This window comes from Pongo pygmaeus, chromosome 2 (assembly GCF_028885625.2).
Source record: "Pongo pygmaeus isolate AG05252 chromosome 2, NHGRI_mPonPyg2-v2.0_pri, whole genome shotgun sequence".
NCBI lineage: Eukaryota > Metazoa > Chordata > Mammalia > Primates > Hominidae > Pongo > Pongo pygmaeus.
The window spans coordinates 55,095,093-55,106,384 of NC_085930.1; the positions used below are offsets into that span (position 1 = coordinate 55,095,093).

General features: G+C 45.8%; 1 pseudogene; it reads left to right on the plus strand.

Moving 5' to 3' along the window:
- LOC129032856 (heterogeneous nuclear ribonucleoprotein A1-like 3) overlaps positions 1-9,108 on the plus strand; it is a 31,342-nt pseudogene extending 22,234 nt beyond the window's left edge.
- The last annotated feature ends 2,184 nt before the right edge of the window (positions 9,109-11,292 follow it).

An 11,292-nucleotide genomic window follows, 5' to 3' on the forward strand; every position in this document is an offset into this window, starting at 1 on the left:
CAAGCCTCTACCCACCAAATTATCCTTAAAAACTCTGATCTCGGCCAGGCGCGGTGACTCACGCCTGTAATCTCAGCACTTTGGGAGGCCAAGATGGGCGGATCACAAGGTCAAGAGATCAAGACCATCCTGGCCAACATGGTGAAAATCCATCTCTATTAAAAATACAAGAATTAGCCAGGCATGGTGGTGGCGGGTGCCTGTAGTCCCAGCTACTTGGGAGGCTGAGGCAAGAGAATTGTTTGAACCCGGGAGGCAGAGGTTGCAGTGAGCGGAGATCATGCCACTGCACTCCAGCTTGGCAACAGAGCGAGACTCCGTCTCAAAAAACAAAAGACAATACTTACCAAAGTTTAATGTGTGTAGGACTCACCTGGGGAAACTTTATTGCAGGGTGTGGTGGCTCATGCCTGTAATTCCAGCACTTTGGGAGGCCGAGGCAGGCAGATCACCTGAGGTCGGGAGCTCGAGACCAGCCTGACCAACATGGAGAAACCCCGTCTCTACTGAAAATAGAAAAATTAGCCGGGCGTGGTGGCACATGCTGGAGGCTGAGGAAGAAGAATTGCTTGAACCCAGGAGGCGGAGGTTGTGGTGAGTAGAGATAGCGCCATTGCACTCCAGCCTGGGCAACAAAAGTGAAAGTCTGTCTCAAAAAAAAAAAAAAAACCTCTGATCCCCAAATGCTCAGGGCGACTGGTTTGAGTAATAATAAAATCCTGGTCTCTTACACAGCTTGACTCTATGTGAATTACTCTTTCTCCATTACGATTTCCCTGTCTTGATAGGGCTCTGTCTAGACAGCGGGCAAGGTGAACCCATTGGGCAGCTACATTTCTACAATGCATATGTGTTATTTTTACAATCAGAGAAATATTTTTAAAACTAAAAGCATTTATTGAAGTATGATTTGTACACTATGTATATGCTGTACTTCAAAAAATGGTTTTAAAAAAACAAGAGCAGGGTTCTTCAACAAAGGGAATAATAAAGAAAAGAAACCTTCCCTGAAATTATCTCAGTCTCTGGTTGGGCTTTCTTGCTCACCAAGGAAATTGTTTATACTAATTAAATTTCCTGTCTGTCCCATGGAAAATGTACTATCTTATTTTTTAATTCTCAGATATTAATGTGCTTAATAAAAATATTTTTCAAATCATGTGTATACTAATTACTGATCCAAAGAGAAGACTGTACTATGATTGTACTATCACCCCACAAATGACTACAGAACCAGGAAGTAACCTCGATATGTCATATAGATGATGAATGTCCCGGCTCACAGGTTCAGTCATGAAGAACCTGTTGTGTAAAAATCTGGTCTAACTACTTGTCCTAGACTTCGTAACTGCTGATCCCACCCTCTCTCTCCAGGCTCTGCTCTGTCTCATGTATTTCAGGAGAAATCTGACAGCCTCACCTCCTCACATAGGCTTGTAGGTCAGATAAGGTAGAGGAATAGTATCAGAAATAGGAACAGCACTGGTCTTAGGCATAACTAATGAAAAATTATGAATGTGATGAAGAAGAGCTCCCCGTCACTGCCAAATCTGGGCATACAAATACAGTCACACTGTGAGGTACTGCGGGTTAGAACTTCAACATATGAATTTAGGTAGGGACACAGTTCAAACCATAACAGACATGAAGGACCAATAGAAATCAGGCTGGCAAACGGAAGCAAAAGGAAGTGTTTCCATCCTAAGCAAAGAAGCAAGAGGAATAGGGCACCTTAGGAGAACTTGACAGGAGCCAGGTCAGAGAGGGCTGTGCTAAAGAGTGAGAAGTACACTCTAAGGATAATGGAAAACTATTGAAGGACTTTTATTAAGGAAACTATATGATCGGCTTTGCTTTCTAGAAGAAATATTTGGATATTGTGTGTAGAAAGAGGAGCATGGTTGAAGGAGGAGGCCAGGGGAAGCTATTGCTGTTCTTCAGCGGTGAAATAACCACGGCCTGAGCCACGGTAGTGCAGGCCAGTTGGACAGAAGTGAAGGAAGTCAATGTAACTGACAAGCGCTGGGAATTCCTGGATGAGAGGGCTGAGCATGAAGGAAGAGTGGAGGATAACACCCATCTTTCTGACTTGGGAAATGAGAAGACCAAGGCAGGGACTGTGAAAGGATGACAATATACAGGAGAAGGTGAAGGGGTCAGTCGGAAGTAGACCCTGTAACCAAGAGACCACCCAATATTATCCACCCAACATCTCTACTAAGTGCCACATTTTACATTATGAAAGGAAAGAAGAAAAACTACTTAGGTATCCAACCTGGCTTGGTTATAGTGATGAGACTTTTATCTCTTCTACTTCAAATATTGAAAAATTAACCCCAAAATCAAAATGCATCCTTCTATCCTGTTTTACTTTCTTCATCTCCCTTTATATTTCTAGACCCTTCACAATGCAGCTGAAGACAAAAAATGTAAGGATGGTTGCTATAGTTTATAAGATGTCTGGAAACAAAAATATGATGTTTCCATTTAGGAACACTAACTACACATATACCAGACACAGAGTTAAATTTTCTACATATATTTTCCATTTAATTCTCACAACCCTGTGAGGTAGTTATTATTATCTTCATTTTACAGACAAGGAAACAGATGCTCAGAAAGGTGAAGTCACCTGCTCAGGTTTACACAGCTATGCAGATTATTGAACTCAACTGTCCCTCACTCCAAAGCCCATGCTATTAACTGCTGTGGTACTCTACCTCCAGCAAGCCCTCTTTTGAAAATTGGGGTGAAGTTAAAGCCATTCCACAAAAGCCTTCTTTTTTACATACCTTTTTTTACTGAAAAATAATAAAATACTCTTAGTAAAAGCATCCCACGAACTTGAGCTCCATTTTAGAATACAGTATGAATAATGCTCCTAGAACTGTGCAACACAGCAGGTCCATAACTGTGCTGGCTGGGATCAAACTACCAGGCCTAAGGCTTAATTCAGGCCATGTATAGAGACTGCCAACCAACTCACTTATACAAACAGACTTGTTAAGTTACTGATCAAACTGTCCAAGCATGTGGGCCAACCCTTGGCCAGCAATGCAGAGAAACTGGAGCCCTGTGATCATCAGGGAATATAACCTTGAACTCCTGGCTGTCCTGTTGTATTTTCTTCACTTTGGATTCTTTTCTTTTATTTATTTATTTATTTATTTGTTTGTTTGTTTGTTTATTTTTGACAAAGTCTCACTCTGTTGCCCAAGCTGGAGTGCAGTGGCGTGATCTCGGCTCACTACAATCTCCACCTCACAGGTTCAAGCAATTCTCCTGCTTCAGCCTCCTGAGTAGCTGAGACTACAGGCAGGCACCACTGTGCTCGGCTAATTTTTGTATTTTTAGTAGAGATGGGATTTCACTATGTTGGCCAGGCAGGTCTTGAACTCCTGACCTCATGATCCACCCACCTCAGCCTCCCAAAGTGCTGGGATTACAGGCATGAGCCACTGCGCCTGGCCTAAAACTTGACCAAGACATGTTTATCCAATGCCCTTCAAGGACTCCAGAAGTCCATGTTGGCTGGTTGCCCTTTTCTCCCAGTGAGAAAGTGGTGAGATCTATGAATTTCTTCACATATTTGCTGGGCAGCTGCTGTGTTTCATAATCTAGGAGATGTGATGGCTAACAGTCAAGACAACAGTTTCTGCCATGGAAGAGATTATAATCAGATCAGCAAGAAGATAAACAGAAAATATATGTGTAATAACTGAGATAACAGGAATATGTAGTACAAACCAAGAACTAGAGGAAACGACAGAAGGCTCTGGGTGGTGTGGTTTTTGAAAGCAGTATTGCACATAGATTAATGGAGAACAGAAGGAATGACATCCTTGTCAAGGGGCATTGTATGAACAAGGAGACAGGAGAAAGAATGAGAATGAGAAAGAGGTGCAAGAGGATCTAAGAGGACCCAGCTAGAGAGAAACTCTGAGAGAGAATCTGGTTCAGGAAGACCTGTGAGTACTTGGAGGCTATTCTTAAAATTGTAAATGAATTTGATAGATGACAGGAAGTACCCAAGTTAGGAAGCGATATTTTTTCAGTATATGAGAAAGGGCTTGGTTTTCAGGAGAAACTAGAAGGGTAGGACCCAACCAGGGAGTGTCAACAATAAGCCAATAAGAGGGTGATGAAAGCTTTAAGGGAGTGATAGCTATGAAAACAGCAAGGAAGGGTGAATTTGAAAGACGTTGCGAAGTCATCACTGCCAGTATGTTTGCATAATTCCTGGCAATATTCCCCTTCAGTTTCTATGCAATGAGCTTTTAAGTTGTAAATTGCCAGCATCTTAGAAGTATTATGCCAAGACCTCATTTGTTTAGTTTAATGTAAGGTTTGGGTTGCTTACAACCTTACATTATTTCAGTCTTTAAAAGTTCCTCTGTAAGAATCCAGTGTTTCTAAATATCAATAGATACAAATAAATAGAAGTTTTAAAGTTTAACTCTCCCTTCCCTTCTCTCCCAGGTGGCTGTGTCAGTGCAGGGGAAAAGGAACACTAGAAGGATCCAAGTGGAAATGACATAGAAGATAATGACACTCCCATGAAGTGGTGAAGCTATAGCCAACCACCTGTCCCTGTTGATTAAAGAGCTCCACCTGCCTAGGCACAGCATCCTCAGCTAGGATTGGGGGTAGGCCATTGGGCTAGGACAAAACTTTGCAGGACTGACACGTTACAGGCCTCCATGTAGTATATACTAGATGTGCTGCAACAGAAAGCCAGAATCCACCCGCACCCACTTCAATATGAATAGCACATGTTGCCAACATCTGCTTTGGCTCTTTCTTCAGCTCTTTTCACGTGTTTTCTCTTTGTAAAAATGTTTTCCACCTAGCAGTGGACTACTCTTCCAGATTTCCACCTTTTCACCTCCCTCCTGCCTCTATAAACTTAGGACACCAACATTGTATGTTGCTAGGCTTCTAAATGTAATGCATATGAGAATCACCTGGGAGCTCTTTTTGAAATGCAGACTCTAGAGCCCCCCCTCAATAGATTGTAATTTAATGAATCTAGGAATGGGACTCAGGAATCTGCACTGAACAGGCATCCCAGCTGACTCTGGTGTGGGTGGTTCCCAGCCCAACTTACCAGAGGACTGCTAAGTTGAACCTAGCAGCATAATTAATCCATGCTAAAACCAAACTCATAAATTAACATTTATCAAGAAGCCTTTGAGAGTTTGGTTCTATGATTATGTATGAGTCTTAGGGCTCATTTTTCCTAGGACGTAAACTGATACTAAGTCACACTGGGAGAGCCTATGATCCCAGTGTATATTTTTGGCAGGGCAGAATTTTCTCTATATTGACAGGCACAGCAACATCGATTGTATAACATTACTCCACCCTGTAATTTACTATTAGTCATAAAAACTGAGGCAACTCCAGTATTGCTGGTTCATTTGATGAGTATTCAGGGTGGGTAGGCCTCTACGACAACTTCTTTCTCCCCTAAAGGGCAAAAACGCAGCTCAACTCACAATCCAGGCTACTGAGCAAAGGTTTGAATGACTCCTGAGCCCACACAAGCTTCTCTACATTGTTCTGAGAGGACCCAAAAGCCACTGGGGTTATTGAGACCACTGGTTCCTTTGTCCTGAAGAGAAAAGGGAGGGAAATGATTGCTGCTACACTCACTTTGAAGAGAGAAAAGTTGTGGGTGGCTGAAAATTTTACTCTGAAAAGATGTTGGGTAGCTCGTTGTTCCTACAGCCCTACAAACTATGCTCCTGATACAGAGTGGGGCAAGTGGGGCGGGAAAGTGCTGGGAAGGGAAAGGCGTAGTCCCTGGCTGGGGGTCCAGCCCCAGACCTGTGCCCACAGACCTTGGTGAGGATGGGCATTTCTGTTTTCATGCCCAAATATTGCATTTCCCACGACCACCCTGGGCTGCCATGCCCCTATCTTGTGCCTATAAAAACTCCAAGATCCTAGTGGGCACACACACAAGCAGCTGGACATCAAGAGGAACACACCAATGGCTGAGGACACAAGCGGCTGGAAATTGAGAGGAACACACCCGCGTAAGAGCACACCGACAGGGACCGGCAGATTCTGGAAAGGAACACACCAGCACAAGAGCACACCCACAGGCACTGACAGACTTCGGCAGGCCATCGACTGGTGGAACAATGCAGAGTTTGGCTGGGGTGGTCGGAGAAGAGCCCAGCTGCCCAGAAGCCCGATTGCAGGGGAAAACCACCTTCCCACTCCAGCCCCCTTCTGGCCTTACCATCTACCTCGCTGAGAGCTACCACTCAATAAAAATCCTTACACTCATTCTCCAAGCACACATGTGATCTGGTTCTTCTGGTACACCAAGGCAAAAACCCCAGGATACAGAATGCCCTCTGTCCTTATGATAAGGCAGAGGGTCTAATAGAGCTGATTGACACAAGCCACCTACAGACAGCAAAGCTAAAAGAGCACTCTGTAACACACACCCACTGGGGCTTCAGGAGCTGTAAGCATTCACCCCTAGATGCTGCTGTGGGGTCGGAGCCCCACACCCTACCCTTCCGCATGCTCCCCCTAGAGGTTTGAGCAGCTGGGCACTGAAGAAGTGAGCCACTCCCCCGTCACTCGCCCTGTGAGGGGAACAAAGGAACTTTTCCCGTTTCACTCCCACCCCTCACCCTCTATGTCCTGGCACCCAGAGGGGAGCCCTAGGGCAGGCACACCCCCAGCCTTGTTGGCTTTAGTTATGTTCATCCCATCTTCCATCTTCATTCTCAGTGCATCTGCGTAAGCCTCATTGAAGTTAGCCAAGTCCAGGACCGTAGAAGCACATATGGGTTAAATAATCCCCTCACATTCCAATCCCAGCCTTCCTTTCGCCTAAAGCATCTCCATCCCTAATTCACTGCAAAGTACTAACCTCTAACTCACGGAGGCTCAGAACTCACCTTTTGGGGATCTCCTTATGGCCTCACTCCCTGGCTGTTACTGACAACCAGCCCCAGTGGAAAGCCAGAGCCCTCTGTGGCCGGAATGAGTTTTTTAAATTTGCCCTGTCTTGGCTACAATTTTTGTTACTTTTTACAATAAAAAAGTTTTTCCTGTACTTTTAGGAATTTTCTATAGCCAGAGAAGTCGAGGATGGCCAAGAAACTCCAAGTGGCTAGAATACCATGACCCCAATAATTAGTATGTGGTTAGCCAAGAGATGTAAATTCATATGTACATTATACTTTTTAAGAAATAACTATCAGCTCAATTAAAGATAATCATTAAAGAAAATTTAATGCAGACTGTGTATACGTATTTGAGACAGGGTCTCACTGTGTTGCCCAGGCTGCAGTCAGTGGTGTGATCATAGCTCACTGTAACCTTGAACTCTTGGGCTCAAACGATCCTCTCGCCTCAGCCTCCTGCAGAGCTGGGACTTACAGGTATGCACCACCATGACCGGCTTACTTTTTTTGTTTGTTTTTTGTAGAGACAGGGTCTCACTGAGTTGCCCAGCCTGGTCTCAAACTCCTGCCCTCAAGCGACCCTGCCACTCTGACCCCCTAAAGTGCTGGGATTATAGGCATGAGCCCCTGCTCCTAGACAAACTGTATATTTAAAAAGAGTTTATAATCTAGAGAAAATGTAAGTAAATATAAATAGCTATGTTCAGATACATTTTTGTTAAGTTCTCAACACTTCTCTAGAATTATTTACTCCAACATTATTTTTCCCATATTATAAAACTTCCTCCTGCCTTGTGCAGCAACTTCTGAACTGCCATCCTTGCCAACTTTAGGCTGTTGAAATGGATACAGGCAGGTTCCTAGAGAAGTATGGAAGTAGAATAGACTCTTCTGGTTTAACAAATCCAAACAAGTTTTTAAATCAAAGAAACACCAGTTTTACAGGTAAACTGAGAGGTGATCATCCAGCTGATGTGATGCATAGATGCTATAAACCACCTTACTTCCCAAAGTGTATTTGCTCACCTCATCCATAAAATTTCACCATTCTATTTCTTCATCTTAAAGCACTTACTCCGTCAAAATGTAGATACCCATAAGATTTTTTTACGTGTACCGTTTTGCAAAAGATTTGCAGAGTCTTTTCTAAGAGTTCATTCTATTTTTTTTTCATATCCTTTAGACTCAGTAAGAGTCCATTTTAATAGACGACATAGGAAAAGTAGAAGAGGACAGATACATCTACGGGAATTGGGGAAAGGATGGAAATCTGAGAGCCTGATGGTTTTGGCTTCAGCAATCCGTAAATTCATTCAGCCTGGAACCGCCGAGCAAGCATAAAGTCTCTCTTCCCACTGCTGTCATGTCTAAGTCAGAGTCTCCTAAAGAACCCAAACAGCTGCAGATGCTCATCTGAGAGTTGAGCTTTGAAACAACCGACAAGACTCTGAAGAGCCGTTCTGAGCAATGGGGACAATTACCACACACCAATTGTGTGGTAATAAGATATCCCAACACCAAGCACTCCAGGGGCTTTGGGTTTGTTACATATGCCCTTGTGGAGGAGGTGGATGCAGCCATGAATGCAAGGCCACACAAGGAGGATGGAAGAGTTGTGGAACCAAAGACAGCTGTCTCAAGAGAAGATTCTCAGAGACTATGTGCCCACTTAACTCTGAAAAAGATACTTGTTGATGGCATTAAAGAAGACACTGAAGAACATCACCTAAGAGATTATTTTGAAGAGTATGGGAAGAATTGAAGTGATTGAAATCATGACTGGCCGAGACAGTGGCAAAAAGAGGGGAGCTGCTTTTGTAAACTTTGGCAAAAAGAGGGACTTTGTTTTTGTAATCACAGCTCCGTAGATAAGACTGTCATTCAGAAATACCATACCTTGAATGGCCACCACTGTGAAGTAAAGAAAGCCCTGTAGTAGCAAAAGATGGCTAGTTTTTCGTTCAGCCAAAGAGGCGGCAGTGGTTCTGGAAACTTTGGTGGTGGTCGTGGAGGTGGTTTTGGTGGGAATGACAACTTTGGTCATGGAGGAAACTTCAGTGTTGTGGTGCCTTTGGCGGCAGCTGTGGTGATGGTGGATATGGTGGCAATAAGGATGGCTATAATGGATTTGGTAGTGATAGTGTGTCCGGAATTTGTGGGTTCTTGGTCTCACTGACTTCAAGAATGAAGCCGCGGACCCTCGCGGTGAGTGTTACAGCTCTTAAGGTGGCACGTCTGCAGTTTGTTCCTTCTGATGTTCGGATGTGTTCGGAGTTTCTTCCTTCTGGTGGGTTCGTAGTCTCGCTGACTCAGGAGTGAAGCTGCAGACCTTTGCGGTGAGTGTTATAGCTCTTAAGGCAGCACGTCTGGAGTTGTTCATTCCTCCTGGTGGGCTCGTGGTCTCGCTGGGTTCAGGAGTGAAGCTGCAGATCTGCGCGGTGAGTGTTACAGCTCATAAAAGCAGCGTGGACCCAAAGAGTGAGCAGTAGCAAGATTTATTGCAAAGAGCGAAAGAACAAAGCTTCCATAGTGTGGAAGGGGACCCCAGTGGGTTGCCAATGCTGGCTTGGGCAGCCTGCTTTTATTCTCTTATCTGGCCCCACCCACATCCTGCTGATTGGTAGAGCCAAGTGGCCTGTTTTGACAGGGCACTGATTGGTGCGTTTACAATCCCTGAGCTAGATACAAAGGTTCTCCATGTCCCCATCAGATTAGTTAGATACAGAGTTTCGACACACAGGTTCTCCAAGGCCCCACCAGAGCAGCTAGATACAGAGTATTGATTGGTGCACTCACAAACCTTGAGCTAAACACAGGGTGCTGATTGGTGTGTTTACAAACCTTGAGCTAGGTACAGAGTGCCGATTGGTGTATTTACAATCCCTGAGCTAGACATAAAGGTTCTCCAAGGCCCTACCAGAGCAGCTAGATACAGAGTGTCCATTGGTGCACTCACAAACCTTGAGCTAAACACAGGGTGCTGATTGGTGTGTTTACAAACCTTGAGCTAGATACAGAGTGCCGATTGGTGTATTTACAATCCCTGAGTTAGACATAAAGGTTCTCCAAGGCCCCACCAGAGCAGCTAGCTACAGAGTGTCAATTGGTGCATTCACGAACCCTGAGCTAAACACAGGGTGTTGATTGGTGTGTTTACAAACCTTGAGCTAGATACAGAGTGCCGATTGGTGTGTTTACAATCCCTGAGCTAGATATACAGACTCTCCACGTCCTCCCCAGACTCAGGAGCCCAGCTAGCTTCACCTAGTGGATCCTGCACTGGGGCTGCAGGTGGAGCTGCCTGCCAGTCCCGCGCCGTGCACTCGCACTCCTCAGCCCTTGGGTGGTCGAAGGGACTGGGCGCCATGGAGCAGGGGGTGGCACTCATCGGGGAGGCTCGGGCTGCACAGGAACCAACGGAGGTGGGGGAAGGCTCAGGCATGGCAGGCTGCAGTCCCAAGGCCTGCCCGGCGGGAAGGCAGCTAAGGCCCAGCAAGAAATCGAGCACAGCGCCGGTGGGCTGGCACTGCTGGGGGACCCAGTATACCCTCCACAGCCGCTGGCCCAGGTGCTAAGTCCCTCATTGCCTGGGCCGGCAGGGCCGGCCAGCTGCTCCAAGTGCGGGGCCTGCCAAGCTCAAGCCCACCCAGAACTCCAGCTGGCCCACAAGCGTGGCACACAACCCAGTTCCCGCTCACGCCTCTCCCTCCGCACCTCCCTGCAAGCTGAGGGAGTGGGCTCCAGCCTTGGCCAGCCCAGAAAGGGGCTCCCACAGTGCAGCGGTGGGCTGAAGGGCTCCTCAAGTGCCACCAAAATGGTAGCCCAGGCAGAGGAGGTGCCGAGAGCGAGCAAGGGCTGTGAGGACTGCCAGCAAGCTGTCACCTCTCAATAGTGGTTATGAAGGAGGCAGCCCTGGTTGCTCTGGAGGAAGCAGAGGCTATGGAAATGGTGGACAGGATTCTGGAAACCAGGGCAGTGGCTATGATGGGGGTGGCAGCCATGACAGCTATAACAATGGAGTAGGCATAAGTGACTTTGGTGGTGAGAGTGGAAGCAATTTGGGAGGGGGTGGAAGCTACAGTGATTTCTGAAAAAACAACAATCAATCTTAAAATTTGGACTCATGAAGGGAGGGAACTTTGGAGGCAGAATCTCTGGCCCCTATGGTGGTGGAGACCAATACTTTGCCAAACCACAAAACCAAGGTGGCTATGGCAGTTCCAGCAACAGCAGTAGCTATGGCAATGGCAGAAGACTTCAATTCCTGCCAGGAAACACAGCTTAGCAGGAGAGGAGAGCCAGAGAAGTGACAGGGAGCTTACAGGTTACAATAGATTCGTGAACTTAGCCAAGCATAGTG